We start from the raw sequence: 16,447 nt of genomic DNA, 5'->3' as shown, positions 1-16,447 counted from the left end.
GATGGGTAAATTGGGAGACAGAAAACTCCAGAGGATGAATCTGTCAAACTTATGTTCTTATAGGTTTTTACTACAAGTTTTTTTTAATCTTGAATGTTCAGAAATGTCAATTTTCAGTAAAATCTAATTAGCTGGAAAATGAAATTCAGTTATGGTGCTTCCAAGCCAAATAACTTGCATCTCCCTGTCTCTCTGCTCAGTCTTACAATCTGGATATTAGTGCAAAAGAGATGTGCTAAGAATAAAGTTTTGTCTACTATTCATCTTCCTAATACACTGAAACATTTAACTATAAGCAGGTTCATTTTGCACAATCCTGCATTTCTCTCCCTTCCTCAATATAGTACAGCTTATGAGGCTCAACTACCTGAGTACTAAATGATTCTGAGTTTTCTATTTGGCAATTTCCCCCATAAGTCTTTAGTTTGGTTTCCTTGGTGTAATGATTTGGACTTTAAAGCACCAGACATACAGAAAATCTCCATTCTTCTCCATGATTTCCCTCAGAATGGGGTCTGAGCTCTATCCAGGGGACACTGCCAGAAGAAAAGAGAAAACAAACATTTATAAAAAGGCCAATGGGCCTGGAAATGAAAAGTGGTTGCTTACCTATGTTAAAATTGAACAAATCAGAGAGATTACAGTGATTTGGGAGATAAGAATTTCTACTCCTGGAGGAATTCTGTGCCACTGCGCACACACAGAATTCATGTCCAGCAGATTTTTTTTCTCCGCAGAATATAGAATCTGCTGCAGAGGTTCTGCAGTTACACCTTTCACTCAGCCAGGGGCTGCTGTGGTGCCACAAGAGAGGGCAGCCAGCCGGTGGCTGCGTTCCTCAAAGTGGGGCCAGGTGAGGAGGCATTAGATGGACAGAATGGGGCACACGGTGCTGCTCGGGGGGTCAGAGACTGGGGTTCAGAAGGGTTAGTGGAGGGGGGACAGACTGGGGCATGGGCTCAAGAGCTAGTGGGGTGACAGCATTGAGCCAGGGGCTGAATGGGAGGGGGGGCTGTAGGGCCACATGGGGACAGGGGGAGGGTGCTACAAGGGCACATGGAGATGGGGGGTTCAGGGACACACAGGGGCAGGTGTGCCTGACAGCCTCTCCTATTCTAGGGGTCAGCCAGGGTCTGCATGGGGGAGCCCCCCCCCAACTCCCTAACAATCCCTCCTCCCAAAAACCTGTTCCATACTTCTCCCACCCACGCCCAACAATCCTCTAAGTTCACTCCCAAGCTCCTTCCCTCTCCCTCAGCTTCTCCATTACCCCTGACTCCCCCCAAGCCTTTGCACTGCTTGTGAGGGGTACAGGAAATACATTTCTGTATTGTAGTTTAAATGAATTATTATTCAAAGTTCTGTATTAATATGCCTAGTAAGGAATCTATTTGTCAAATAAATATTTCCTGAATCTTTTTTGTGTCAGTATTGTTACAGACATACTTGTGAGAGGTATTTTGAACTAAATTACCAAAATAAATGAAACTGGTATAATTATATTGACAAATAAAATATGCAGATTTTTTTTTTTTTTTGGTGTAGATTTCCCCCAGGAGTAAAGTATACAGAATCTACTAGCATAAGAGGTTCCTACCTATGAAACTGAACACACAGCAAGCACAAAAGGAACAAAATCCATCAGTGTTTGTTCATAGTTGGTGTGAAACAATATAAACAATAAATATAAAAAAGGAATCTTGAAGACTCAGTTTTGTGTTCATGAGAAGGAAATTTCAGTAGTGCATATAATTATGTGTAATATGTAAACTGATGCATGTTAAAGGATAACCCAATTTCAAACTCCACTTCCTATCCGAAAGCCTCCTTATTTGAATAAATTCCATACCCCTAGTCCATATAAATTAGTGAGATTCTAATGTCCACAAAGAAATCAAGTGACTCAATTATAATATCCAGGGATCTTAGAAATCCATTTGCAGTGGTGAAAAAAACATGGATTTTGCGTTTTTAGAGAATCTTTAGTTTTACATTTTGTGAAAACAAACAAACAAACAAACATGTATTAAATAAATTTTATTGAAAGTACCAGTGTCACTTATTCAGTGCATGCAACCTCCCCCTCTTGTGGTTGATTTTTTAATGCATTTTAAATTTTCATAGCTAAACATACTCCAATAAACTGCTTCTGGCATATAGAGGTTTCTCTACGGCGTATAAGGGTTTGTGTTTTAATGCATCTCAAATTTCACTTCAGCCTCCAGACGTGAGTAATTAGAATTATAAAAAGGTGCCGAAAAGTTTAAAAATCACCCTTAAAGACCGTGTCACTGAGTTTGGCAAGGACAAATTTCACATTCTGTACTGTATGCAGCCAGGCTGTAGACTACAAATCGCAATTCTATTAATTTTATTTTATAATAATGATTGATGGCAATGGAAGGCTTTGAACTTGCATAAAAATGTGTAACTATATCAAAACACTGTGTTCAACTGATGCTAAATATCTTGTGGCTAGAGAAACTGAAGTTCAGCATTTCATTTTAATTGTGTAAAAACATGGATTTTTATTTATGTATTTTTTAATTGGAGAATTTTTTTAATCACGAAAAACTAGGATCCCTGATAATATCTGAGTATTAGGGACCAGACTAGTGCAAGGAGGGAGGTCCCAGAGGCCAGGCTCAAACCCGAGCCTGACCATCTTCACTGCAGTTAAACAACACTGTAGCTTAAGCCCGATGAGCCTGAGTCAGCTGACACAGGCCAGCCAGGGGTGTGTAACTGCAGTGTAGACATGCACTCTGTGCCTCCATATGTAAAATGGAGTCAATAATATTACATAGTCTGATCACTTATGTAAAAGTTGAATTCTGACTGCAGAGAATTCCTTGAAAACTGTTTTTCTTAGAGGAGATACGTTTGGGGAGGGACAGGGGAAAGAGTTCCCTTTATCTCTAACTTAGTTTCCACTTCAGAATATTTTCGAAGTAAAAGCGGTGCAATTTGTGACTGTACGGCTGAGACCTCCAAATGCTCAGGAGCAGAGCCTGGGGGTGGAGTGTACAGAGCTGAATCCAAATCAGCCACAGGAATGTTTGAGCATATTGGACTAGTCTGTAATCTCAGTACAGTTGAGGAGAGCAATGGGGAAGCACTTGTCTGCTTCCCTGATCCTGGGCGGGCCAGAAGCTGAAACAGTCACCAGCGTAACTAGGCACAGCCTCAGGGCTGCTTTAAATAACCCCACAGAGAGTGGCTCCATATGGACTGCTCTGCTCGACGAGGTACAGGCACAGTGCTATAGGCTCTGCCTCTACCACTGGCAGACACCCTGAGGATCCCCCTCTGTCAAGGGAAATCCCTGTTTGCCTTATGCAATACAAAGCCCGTGGAGCTGTGGCTGAGATTCTGGCCCATTAACTTCAGTAGCTGCAAAAACAGATTCATTGATGACTTGTTATTTTTTTATTTTGTTTTATTCAGATCCTAATTTATGGTTGATCTAGGACAGGGGTCGGCAACCTGTGGCTCCGGAGCCACATGCAGCACTTTGGCTGCCCCCTTGTGGCTCTTGGCTGCCCCCTTGCGGGCAGCCATTTTTTGAGGGGGGTGCGAGGTGCAGACTCTGGACTGGAGGCGCTTACCACAGGCAGCTCCTGGCTGGCGGTGCAGCAGGGCTCTGGCCCCATGCCGCTCCCGGAAGCAGCTGGCAGCTGGCATGTCTCTGTGTGCCCCTTGGGGGACGGGGAGCAGCGGGTCTCCGTGCGCTGCCCATGTCCTCAAGCAGCACCCCTGCAGCTCCCATTGGCCAGTTTCTGACCAATGGGAGCTCTAAGGATGGTGCCAGGGGCCGGGGCAGCGCGCGGAGCTGCCTCTCCCGGCCAGGGGCGCGCAGAGACGTGCCAGCAGTCAGCCGCTTCCGGGAGAGGCATGGGTCCAGGGCAGGCAGGCAGCCTGCCTGAGCCCTGCTGCGCCGCTGGACAAGAGCTGCCCTGTGGTAAGTGCCACCTGGCCAGAGCCTGCAGCTTGCACCCCCTCCTGCACCCCAACCCCCTGCCCCAAGTCAGAACCCCCTCCTGCAACCAAACACCCTCCCACACCTCCACTGCACCCCAATCCCCTGCCTCAGCCTGGAGCCCCCTCCTGTTTACAAGTAGCTTTGCATGTGATGCGGCTCTCAAAATATTTTGGTCAAAGACACACAAAAAAATGGTTCTTCTTCTTTGAAAGGTTGCCGACCCCTGGTCTAGGAGAATATTGGCCTGGGCTTCTCCTCAATGTTTGACTCTTAAGTCAATATATCTTGATATTCACTTATTCAGAAGTCAATATCAGCTTAATCTGCACTGGCAGGAGCTGGTGATTGCTATCATTGAATACCATGGAGAGCACATACTTCATATTAAGAATCTCATACAATGACAGAAAGCATCCCATTACAACTCATGGATTTTTGGGTAAGGGATCCTTGTGAGTATGATAGAAAGTGCACAAAAGTAAGAAGGCTTCTCTGATATCTGGGGTCTGAGTCATTGCTTCAAATCTGTAGTAATTCCAATGAATTCGATGGGATAACATTGAACAAAATTGATGTAAGAGTTGCAGGGTCCTAATGCACAATAAAATGTATCTGAAGAGGAAATAAAACTGTTTTAATTAGTATGGAACCAAAATTTCAAATCTGCACAAACAGTTTGTTCCTCTCTGCCTGACAAAGGTGTCAAACAAAATCCAGTTTTACACATGGTTTTTTGTTCTGTTTGTACAGCACCTCACACAATGGGGCATGGTTGGGACTCCTAGTCACTACTGCAATACAGTAATGAAGAAGAAGAAGGTGGGGAGGCTTTGTTTGGGCTAGCATGGAAAGGGAACCTTTGGTCCCTTTTGGGGATGTCTACACTGCAGATGGAAGCAGGCCTCCTAGCCTGGGTAGCTCACTCAAACTGGAAAATCCAGCAGTGTGGATTGTGTGGCATGTGCCACAGGTCAGGCTAACCACCCACCAGGGGTCCAGGTGGAAGCAGAAGCTGATTAGGAGAAGGCATTTTTAAAGGGTGGGGAATGGGGTTGGGACTCCTAATGTCTAGTACAGCAAGGAGATAACCCTTATATGAGAGATCCCAGCAATGGTCCTGGGACCAGATTAATGGGGTGGGGTGCAGGAGGGATGATGTGCCAGATAGATCCCAGATGTGTCACTTTAATAAAGCTGCAGCCCATTTAACCTCATTCCTGGTCTTCAGGCGGTATTGAGGACAAAACTTGAACCTAGAGCGTTTCCTATATTTGCTTCTGGATTAAATCTATGGACAGGTTGTAGACCCTCAAGGAGGGTCCTCATTGTGCAGACACAGCCTTCTCCATAGTAGCGTGAATAGTGCTGTTACCCTGTAAACATTTTTATGATTGGGTTTAGTTATGAAGATAAATTACAGTCCAGGATGTAGCATTACTGACATTAATACCCTTAGCCAGCCTACATTAATGACACTTTGTTAAAGCATTTGTATACCTTCATTAATACTCTTTATTTCCCTATTTCCCCCTCTTCTTTAACTCCACTCAATATTTTTGCTACCAGGGGTGAGATGGACAGAAAGGAATGTAACATAGCACTCGATACCATCAACAAAATATGCCCAAATAATTAATCAAAAATAAAATAAAACTCCTCTAAGCATATGTCTTTTGAAGCATTTTTTACATTTCTTTTATCTTCTTTGTTTACTTCCCTGATCTCTGGTGCTATGCTGTAATGTTGCCTCCCTCACATCCAGAGCAGAGACATCAATAACTTGCCTTGGGGATGGGCATGCAAAGGGAATGTTCTCTTTTAGGGGGACCCATCTTTATTCCAGTTATTCTCTTTGTCATTTGTGTGTCTTTCTCCCTCAGCAGTGTGGTGAATATTGGTGGTGAGTACAAACCTTAATTGCACTCAGGGAGCTAAATTCAGTCATGCGTTACACAAGCACAATGCAGGGCTTGTGCTTACAGGAAGTCTATCTGGTGCAATAGCGCAAGTCACCTTTAACCCTTACTTTGCCAGGGGACTGCAGATGGCCAGGGAAGCCTCGGAAGCAGATGGCCCTGGCAAGGCAGGAGATATACCCAGTGGTACCAAAGGATGTACATCTCTCTGGAAGTCTTGGTGAAGTCCTAAACACAACTTCAACCCTGCCTTCCCTAACAGAACCCCTGTGGGAGGGATGCATGCAACCACCAGCTGATGTCTGACCCATGAAGTGGAATCCTTGAGTTTCCTTGCTGCAGTTGGCATCATGGAGAGCAGATAGTACCAGTGGGGGTGAATCAAACTCAAAAATCCTCAAGACCACTTCTGTGATGCCTGCTAGGTGAAGGGGTGGCTGTTTGAAGTGGTTCTTAATTCCTGAGAGTTCATTCCTGAATTTCAGGTTGAGGATATGTCCACACAAGAAAGAAAAGTCCTAGAGCCTGAGCCCAGAAGTCCACACAGCAGTGAAAGATCCCCATAGCCCAAGCCCCACAAGCACGAGTCCAGCCACACGTGTCTAGCTGCTGTGTAAACATACCCCAAGAAAGCTTTGTCTCCTGTGCAGGTGAGCTTTTCCCTTGCAGTGGACAGCTTTATTGTACCTAAGGAGTTGTCATAACTATAAAAGGAAGGGTAACAGCTCTCTGTGTACAGTACTAAAATCCCTCCTGGTCAGAGACTCCAAAATCCTTTTACCTGTAAAGGGTTAAGAAGCTCGGGTAACCTGGCTGACACCTGACCCAGAGGACCAATGAGGGGACAAGATACTTTCAAATCTTGGGGGGGGAAAGGCTTTTGTGTGTGTCCTTTGTTTAAGGGGTTGTTCGCTCTTGGGACTGAGAGGGACCAGACATCAATCCAGGTTCTCCCCATCTTTCTAAACAAGTCTCTCTTATTTCAAAATTGTAAGTAAAAGCCAGGCAAGGCGTCTTAGATTTACTTTGTTTTCTCAATTTGTAAATGTACCTTTTACCAAAGTGCTTATCTTGTTTGCTATACTTTGAACCTAAGACAGAGGGGATTCCTCTGAGCTCTTTAAGTTTGATTACCCTGTAAAGTTATTTTCCATACTGATTTTGCAGAGATGATTTTTACCTTTTGCTTTAATTAAAAGCCTTCTTTTTAAGAACCTGATTGATTTCTCCTTGTTTTAAGATCCAAAGGGGGTTTGGATCTGTATTCACCAGGAGTTGGTGAAAGGAAGGAGGGGGGAAGAGTCAATCTCTCCTTGTTTAAGATCCAAGCAGTTTGGATCTGTATTCACCAGGGAATTGGTGAAAGGTTTCTCAAGGCTTCCCAGGGAGGGAATCCATCGAGAATGGTGGCAGCGGGACCAGAGCTAAGCTGGTAGATAAGCTTAGAAGTTTTCATGCAGGCCCCTACATTTGTACCCTAAAGTTCAAAGTGGGGATACAGCCTTGACATGGTGGCACAGCGGTGGGATCGTTTTAAACCCAAAAGCCAGTAAGAGATTTTTTTTTCCTTCTAGCTGCTTGGAGAGCAGAGCTGAAGGTAGATGCATATCTTATCTCTCCTTGCCTGAAGGCAGAGGTGTTAAGTTTTTTTTAACAAGGTCCTTTGTTAAGAGAAGGGTTCAATTAATGAGCAAACAACTGGTAAAGATAATTTACAAGCTGAATTGTGTTTTTTTTTCTTTTTACATCCTCGGGAGTAGCTTGTTAGAAAGTCTCTGTTAACTCAGCAGCACTCAGCAGGAGCCTGAGCTAAATACATCCCAGTTTCAGTCAACTGCAGAGGGTGAGACCCAGCACAAGAAAACCAGGAAAATGACTACCAAAGAAGAAAAAGCTAAAGAGGAGGCCCACAAGAGAGCTATGGAGCTGAAAGAAAAAGAGATAGAGCTGAGAGACAGAGAAGAGAAAGCCAAAGAGGGGGCCCACAAGAGAGAGATGGAGCTGAAAGACAGAGAAGAAAAAGCCAAACAGGAGGCACACAAGAGAGAGATGGAGCTGGAAAAAGCCAAACAGGAGGCCCATGAAAGAGAAGAAAAAGCCAAACAGGAGGCCCATGAAAGAGAGGAGAAAGCCAAAGAGGAGGCCCACAAGAGAGAGATGGAGCTGGAAAAAGCCAAAGAGGAGGCGAGAGAAAAAGAAAGGAAGCATGAACTGGAAGCAGCAAGTGCTAAGCAGGATGCATCAGACCATCCTAACAATTCCTCTCCAAGTACCACTTCCCATCCCAGGAAATTCCCCACCTACAAGGCAGGCGATGATACTGAGGCCTTCTTAGAAAATTTTGAAAGGGCCTGCCTTGGATACGACATCCCTCCAACCCAGTACATGGTAGAGCTGAGGCCGCAGCTCAGTGGACCCTTAGCAGAAGTGGCGGCTGAAATGCCTAAGGAACACATGAACAGTTATGAACTTTTTAAAAACAAGGCCAGACTCAGAATGGGGCTAACACCCGAGCATGCCCGTCGGCGGTTCAGAGCCCTAAGATGGAAACCAGATGTGTCATTTACCCGGCATGCCTACCACATTGACAAAAATTGTGATGCCTGGGTATCAGGAGCAAATGTTAAATCTCTGGAAGATCTGCTTTCCCTAGTAAAAATGGAGCAGTTTTTAGAGGGTGTTCCTGAGGAAATAGAAAGGTACATCCTAGATGGGAAGCCCAAAACTGTAACCGAGGCGGGGGAGATTGGAGCCAAATGGGTGGAGGTGACAGAAAAGAAAAAAGCTAGTAGCAGTTGGAGCGAATATCAGAAGGGGCAAGCCGAAACAAAACCTTATCACCGGGGACAACCCAAGGCCCCACCCACATCCCAAGGGAAACCCCAGACGCCTTCTCACCCCACCACACCAGTCTCCAGCAACCAACATCGCCCCGGTGATACCTTAGCAGGGCGATGTTTTAAATGTAATGAACTGGGGCATATAAAGGCTCACTGCCCCAAGAACCCCAACCGATTACAGTTCATTACACCCCAATCACACCAAAGAACCCCAGACCCAGATGCCTCTCTCATACCCTCGGAGCGAAGGGAAACCTTGAGAGTGGGCGGAAAGAAGGTTATCGCTTGGAGGGACACTGGGGCACAAGTGTCAACTATCCACCAATCCCTAGTGGACCCCAAACTCATCAACCCGGAGGCTACAGTGACAATTCAACCCTTCGTGTCACAGTCTGTAACCTTGCCTACAGCCAAGTTGCATGTCCAGTACAAGGGCTGGTCAGGAATGTGGACTTTTGCAGTCTATGACAATTATCCCATTCCCATGCTACTGGGGGAAGACTTGGCTAACCATGTGAAGCTAGCCAAGAGGGTGGGAATAGTCACCCGCAGCCAGGCTAAGCAAGCTTTCACCCCCATCCCTGTTCCTGAGCCGTCCACCAGGACCCCGTCTGTGTTACCGGAGACCCAAACACAGGTGGTGGAACCGGATCCCCTGCCAACGACTGCAACAGCCGTAGTGGATCCAATCCCAGAGACCCAGCCAAAGCCAGTCCCAGAACCGGAACTGGCAACGCAACCAGCACCAGAACCATTGCCAGCACTGAGTCCAGCGCTTGCAACCCCGTCTACAACTCCAATGCCAGAGGACACCAGCGAGCCTAAACTGGCGGAAGCAGCAGATAACCCTACCCAAGAGGCTCAGCCAGAGCCTGAAATACCACATAGTGCACCAGCGGACAGCGGTTCACAGTCAATGGAAAAAGCCCCAGCACCTGCATCGCTTCCAGAGGGACCAAGCCCCAGTCCACAGTCCAAGGAGGAACTGATGTCTCCAGCATCAAGGGAACAGTTCCAGGCCGAGCAGGAAGCAGATGACAGCCTTCAAAAAGCTTGGGCAGCGGCACGGAGCACCCCACCGCCTCTCAGCTCTTCTAACCGATCCCGGTTTGTTGTAGAAAAAGGACTTTTATACAAGGAGACTCTTTCTGGTGGGCACCAAGAAGACTGGCATCCTCAAAGACAGCTGGTAGTTCCCACTAAGTATCGGGTAAAACTCTTGAGCTTAGCCCATGATCATCCCAGTGGCCATTCTGGGGTGAACAGAACCAAAGACCGGTTGGGGAAGTCCTTCCACTGGGAGGGAATGGGCAAGGATGTTGCTAATTATGTCCGGTCTTGTGAGGTGTGCCAACGAGTGGGAAAGCCCCAAGACCAGGTTAAAGCCCCTCTCCAGCCACTACCCATAATTGAGGTCCCATTTCAGCGAGTAGCTGTGGATATTCTGGGTCCTTTCCCAAAGAAGACACCCAGAGGAAAGCAGTACGTACTGACTTTCATGGATTTTGCTACCCGATGGCCGGAAGCTGTACCCTTAAGCAACACCAAGACTAAAAGTGTGTGCCAGGCATTAGCAGACATTTTTGCCAGGGTAGGGTGGCCCTCCGACATACTTACAGATTCAGGAACTAATTTCCTGGCAGGGAACATGAAAAACCTGTGGAAAGCTCATGGGGTGAATCACTTGGTTGCCACCCCTCATCACCATCAAACCAATGGTCTGGTGGAGAGGTTTAATGGAACTTTGGGGGCCATGATACGTAAATTCGTAAATGAACACTCCAATGATTGGGACCTAGTGTTGCAGCAGTTGCTTTTTGCCTACAGGGCTGTACCACATCCCAGTTTAGGGTTTTCACCATTTGAACTTGTGTATGGCCGCGAGGTTAAGGGGCCATTACAGTTGGTGAAGCAGCAATGGGAGGGGTTTACGCCTTCTCCAGGAACTAACATTCTAGACTTTGTAAGCAACCTACAAAACACCCTCCGACACTCTTTAGCCCTTGCTAAAGAAAACCTAAAGAATGCTCAGGAAGAGCAAAAGGCCTGGTATGATAAACATTCCAGAGAACGGTCCTTCAAAGTAGGAGACCAAGTCATGGTCTTAAAGGCGCTCCAGGCCCATAAAATGGAAGCGTCGTGGGAAGGACCATTCACGGTCCAGGAGCGCCTAGGAGCTGTTAACTATCTCATAGCCTCCCCCACCTCCAACATAAAGCCTAAGGTATACCATGTTAATTCTCTTAAGCCCTTTTATTCTAGAGAATTAAACGTTTGCCAGTTTACAGCCCAGGAAACTGATGACGCGGAGTGGCCTGCAGGTGTCTACTATGAAGGAAAAAGGAATGGTGGCGTGGAAGAGGTGAACCTCTCCACGACCCTGGGACGTCTGCAGCGACAGCAGATAAAGGAGCTGTGCACAAGCTTTGCACCGATTTTCTCAGCCACTCCAGGACGGACCGAACGGGCATACCACTCCATTGACACAGGTAATGCTCACCCAATTAGAACCCCACCCTACCGGGAGTCACCTCATGCCCAAGCGGCTATACAAAGGGAGATCCAGGACATGCTACAGATGGGTATAATCCGCCCCTCTACCAGTGCATGGGCATCTCCAGTGGTTCTAGTTCCCAAACCAGATGGGGAAATACGCTTTTGCGTGGACTACCGTAAGCTAAATGCTGTAACTCGTCCTGACAACTATCCAATGCCACGCACAGATGAGCTATTGGAAAAATTGGGACATGCCCAATTCATCTCTACTTTAGACTTAACCAAGGGGTACTGGCAAGTACCCTTAGATGAACCCGCTAAGGAAAGGTCCGCCTTCGTCACCCAGGCAGGGGTGTATGAATTCAATGTACTCCCTTTCGGGTTGCGAAATGCACCCGCCACCTTCCAAAGACTTGTAGATGGTCTCTTAGCGGGATTGGGAGAATCTGCCGTTGCCTATCTCGATGATGTGGCCATTTTTTCTGATTCATGGACAGAACACCTGGAGCACCTGAAAAAAGTCTTCGAGCGCATCCGGCAGGCAGGACTAACTGTTAAGGCTAAAAAGTGTCAAATAGGCCAAAACAGAGTGACATACCTGGGGCACCAGGTGGGTCAAGGAACTATAAATCCCCTACAGGCCAAAGTGGATGCTATCCAAAAGTGGCCGGTTCCAAAGTCAAAGAAACAGGTCCAATCCTTCTTAGGCTTGGCCGGATATTATAGGCGATTTGTACCACACTACAGCCAAATCGCCGCCCCGCTGACAGACCTAACCAGAAAGAAACAGCCAAATGCAGTTCAGTGGACTGATAAGTGTCAAAAGGCCTTTAACCAGCTTAAGGCAACACTCATGTCTGACCCTGTGCTAAGGGCCCCAGACTTTGACGAACCGTTCCTAGTAACCACAGATGCGTCCGAGCGAGGCGTGGGAGCAGTTTTAATGCAGGAAGGACCAGATCAAGAATTCCATCCTGTCGTGTTTCTCAGCAAAAAACTGTCTGAGAGGGAAAGCCACTGGTCAATCAGCGAAAAGGAATGCTACGCCATTGTGTACGCGCTAGAAAAGCTACGCCCATATGTTTGGGGACGGCGTTTCCAACTACAAACAGACCATGCTGCGCTACAGTGGCTTCATACCGCCAAGGGAAATAACAAAAAACTTCTTCGGTGGAGTTTAGCTCTCCAAGATTTTGATTTTGAAATACAACACATTTCGGGAGCTTCTAACAAAGTGGCTGATGCACTCTCCCGGGAAAGTTTCCCAGAGTTAACTGGTTAACAATTGTTTTTGGAATGAAACATATTGTTAGTTTTTATATAATCAGTAGTATGTCTAAAGGTACATGTGTCTTATTAACTCTGTTTTCTCCTAGAGCTCCAGGAAAGAAATCACAGCCAGTGTGGAACCAAACGTCCAACACTATCTGTGATTTGGGGGGCGTGTCATAACTATAAAAGGAAGGGTAACAGCTCTCTGTGTACAGTACTAAAATCCCTCCTGGTCAGAGACTCCAAAATCCTTTTACCTGTAAAGGGTTAAGAAGCTCGGGTAACCTGGCTGACACCTGACCCAGAGGACCAATGAGGGGACAAGATACTTTCAAATCTTGGGGGGGGAAAGGCTTTTGTGTGTGTCCTTTGTTTAAGGGGTTGTTCGCTCTTGGGACTGAGAGGGACCAGACATCAATCCAGGTTCTCCCCATCTTTCTAAACAAGTCTCTCTTATTTCAAAATTGTAAGTAAAAGCCAGGCAAGGCGTCTTAGATTTACTTTGTTTTCTCAATTTGTAAATGTACCTTTTACCAAAGTGCTTATCTTGTTTGCTATACTTTGAACCTAAGACAGAGGGGATTCCTCTGAGCTCTTTAAGTTTGATTACCCTGTAAAGTTATTTTCCATACTGATTTTGCAGAGATGATTTTTACCTTTTGCTTTAATTAAAAGCCTTCTTTTTAAGAACCTGATTGATTTCTCCTTGTTTTAAGATCCAAAGGGGGTTTGGATCTGTATTCACCAGGAGTTGGTGAAAGAAAGGAGGGGGGAAGAGTCAATCTCTCCTTGTTTAAGATCCAAGCAGTTTGGATCTGTATTCACCAGGGAATTGGTGAAAGGTTTCTCAAGGCTTCCCAGGGAGGGAATCCATCGAGAATGGTGGCAGCGGGACCAGAGCTAAGCTGGTAGATAAGCTTAGAAGTTTTCATGCAGGCCCCTACATTTGTACCCTAAAGTTCAAAGTGGGGATACAGCCTTGACAGGAGTGGTGCTGCCTAGAGCACTCCTCAAACTTGATTTAGACAATCTTTTAAATATTCTGGGCCCAAACCATTGAGTGCCTTGAAGATAAGGACTAAGACTGAATTTGATTAAGACTATGAGAAGCCAGTGTAGAAAATGGAGGACAGCTTTGATGTGCTCACCACAGCAAGTATACCTGAGGAGACACACTGTAGCATCCAGGAGTAGTTGGAGTTTCCTGAGGGCTGACATACTACTTAGCATTAAGCTATTGACTGTATTCCTCCCCCCACAATCTGCATATCTCAACGTTCTTACAATGTTAGCTCTTTGGGCTAGAGAATGTATGTCTTCCTATGTATTTGTACAGCACTGCACAATGGAGACCACATCACAACCAAGGCCTTTGGACCTACTGTAATTCAAACAATAGTACCATTGCTAATATTTTAAAATATGGTGAATAGTATTCATTAAAGTTAATAACTTAAAATGTAAATTCACCACAGCCAAGACTTTGGACAATAGTGAATTTAATTAATCATAAAAGGTAATAAATTTAACTAGAAGAAGCTTGGATTGTTTGACTTTGTTGGAAAGCAATTTGACCTGCTTAAGGGGCTAACAGTGTATTTTGTCATATCCAAAATTTAAAAGCCAGTTGCTAATGTGGATCCCCCATTTAAGAGATCACTTAAGCACATACTTAACTTTTGCTTTGTTGAATCAGAGACAAACAGTTGGCCCAGAATATTGTTGCACACGGGTTCACACCAGGCTACGTAAGGAAGAGGAGCTCAATTCTATTATTACGTGAGAATAGTGCTCACATCATGCTCTGCTATGCATTCTGTTCTCCACTGCTCAAAATCTCTATTTTCGAAATGCATCAGTAATCTTCAGCAGCAGCAAAAGCTCAGAGGTGATTCATCCAAGAGATTTTTTAGTTTCTTGTATTGTACGTGCCAGTGTTTTGGGAGCAGCCTCTTATTGCACCACCTCTCGGGAATACCTTGTAAAAGCTGAACTTGCTGAGGAACAATGTTGAAATAACAGGTTTAATGATAGTGTGTTGAAACAATGTATTTCAACACCTTTCCTGTCACCATCCTGATTCTGCAATGCTTTGTACCTGCCGTGTGAAGATAACAGCTTTTTCAGCCATGTGTTAAGATCCCTGCTTGTATGAAGTTTCTTTATACAGAGAGGGGGAAAAAGAGGTGGATAGCAACAGTGTCGGAACCGGGGGGACCAGAGGGCCATGGCCCCCACTTTTTTTAACATGGGCATAGTTTGGGAGGCAGGAGGTGGCGTTGCCTCCCAAAATGCAAGCTTCAGGAACTTATCAGCATTATCAGTTCTCCCGCTGTGAAGTGCAGCCCCTGCTGGTGCAGCTCTGTGCCTGCCCAAGGCTTGCAGTTTGGGGGGGGGCAACACTGCCATGAAGCCTACCCCCCTGCCGGCGCCACTCCACATTTCCCCAAGGCTTGTAGTTTGAGGGGGCAATGATGCCCCCTGCTGCCCAAACTACACCCCCGTTAGAAAGTGGGGGGCATGCCCCCCCAGTTCTGGTGCCGGTGCCCTCCCCCCACAACTTCAAGAAAGATTCTGGCAACCTGGATGGACAGTTGAGATTTGTACTGAAATTAGTTGTGGTGAAAAGCACTTGACCATCCAGGACATTAAGGGCCTCTTTCAGAGAGGAAGGATGGCCTTGTTGAAGCACAAGACTGGGACTCAGGAGATTCTTGACCCTGTCACAGACTTCCTGTGTGGCCCTGGGCAAGCCACTTAGGCCTTATTCAGCAGGGTACTTAAGCATGTGCTTAACTTTAAACATATGCTTAAGGTTTTTACTGGATCAGGGCCTTTCTCTCTGTGTATCCTTTATCTATCTTGTCTATTTAAGTTGTAAGCTCTCCTGGGCAGGAACTCTTACTTTGTTTGTACAGCTCCTACCACAAAATAGGGCCTCTTTAGGCCTCTCGCTGCTACCATAATAATAGTAGTAATAACTCAGAGTCTATTCGAGTTAACAGAAAGATTCCCATTGACTTCAGAGGATCTGGCCCTAACAGACCAAACTCTATGCTGTTTGTCCCACTGTCACAGGGTGTAAATCAGCACAGCATTTGGCCCTACACTCCTTTGTTTTCCACAGAAGTAGCATCGCATAGGCAGCTGCCATGCACGTTACTACCAGCCCTGACACAGAAGGGGAGGGGAAGTTCTGTTACCCCTCCAAACAGACTCAAGGCACCCCCACAATGTCTTGCCTATTCCAGTTACTCAATTGTCTGTTTGGGTAGGTGAAAGGAGATGGCCTGCCCTAGAGGAATGACCAGGGTTTTGCCAGGGGTTCCTCTATGCCCTTCAGGAAACTCCCAGAACAGACTAACTCCGTTCACACAAATACAGCCCTCCACTCGAAGGACTGACACTCAGGCAGTAATCTGCAAAAACAAAATATCCTTTATTTAACGTATAAATATTCCTCAATACAATAGATCTTGAATACATACATTAAGACACAGAAACACAAATCCTATTAGCACAAGCATACACATTAGGATACCCAATACTATAGGCAGCAGGTTTAAAACAAATAAAAGGAAGTTCTTCTTCACACGGCGCACAGTCAACTTGTGGAAGTCCTTACCTGAGGAGGTTGTGAAGGCTAGGACTATAACAGCGTTTAAAAGAGAACATGGAGGTTAAGTCCATTAATGGCTGTTAGCCAGGATGGGTAAGGAATGGTGTCGCTAGACTCTTTGTCAGAGGGTGGAGATGGATGGCAGGAGAGAGATCATTTGATCATTACCTGTTAGGTTCACTCCCTCTGGGGCACCTGGCATTGGCCACTGTCAGTAGACAGGATACTGGGCTAGATGGACCTTTGGTCTGACCCAGTACGGCCGTTCTTACGTTCTTATGTTCTTATGTAGTGTCATACAATTGGAGGTGGCTTAAGTGAT

This window comes from Emys orbicularis, chromosome 1 (assembly GCF_028017835.1).
Source record: "Emys orbicularis isolate rEmyOrb1 chromosome 1, rEmyOrb1.hap1, whole genome shotgun sequence".
NCBI lineage: Eukaryota > Metazoa > Chordata > Testudines > Emydidae > Emys > Emys orbicularis.
The sequence above is the reverse complement of the archived record's forward strand: the minus strand, read 5'-3'. Positions refer to the sequence as shown.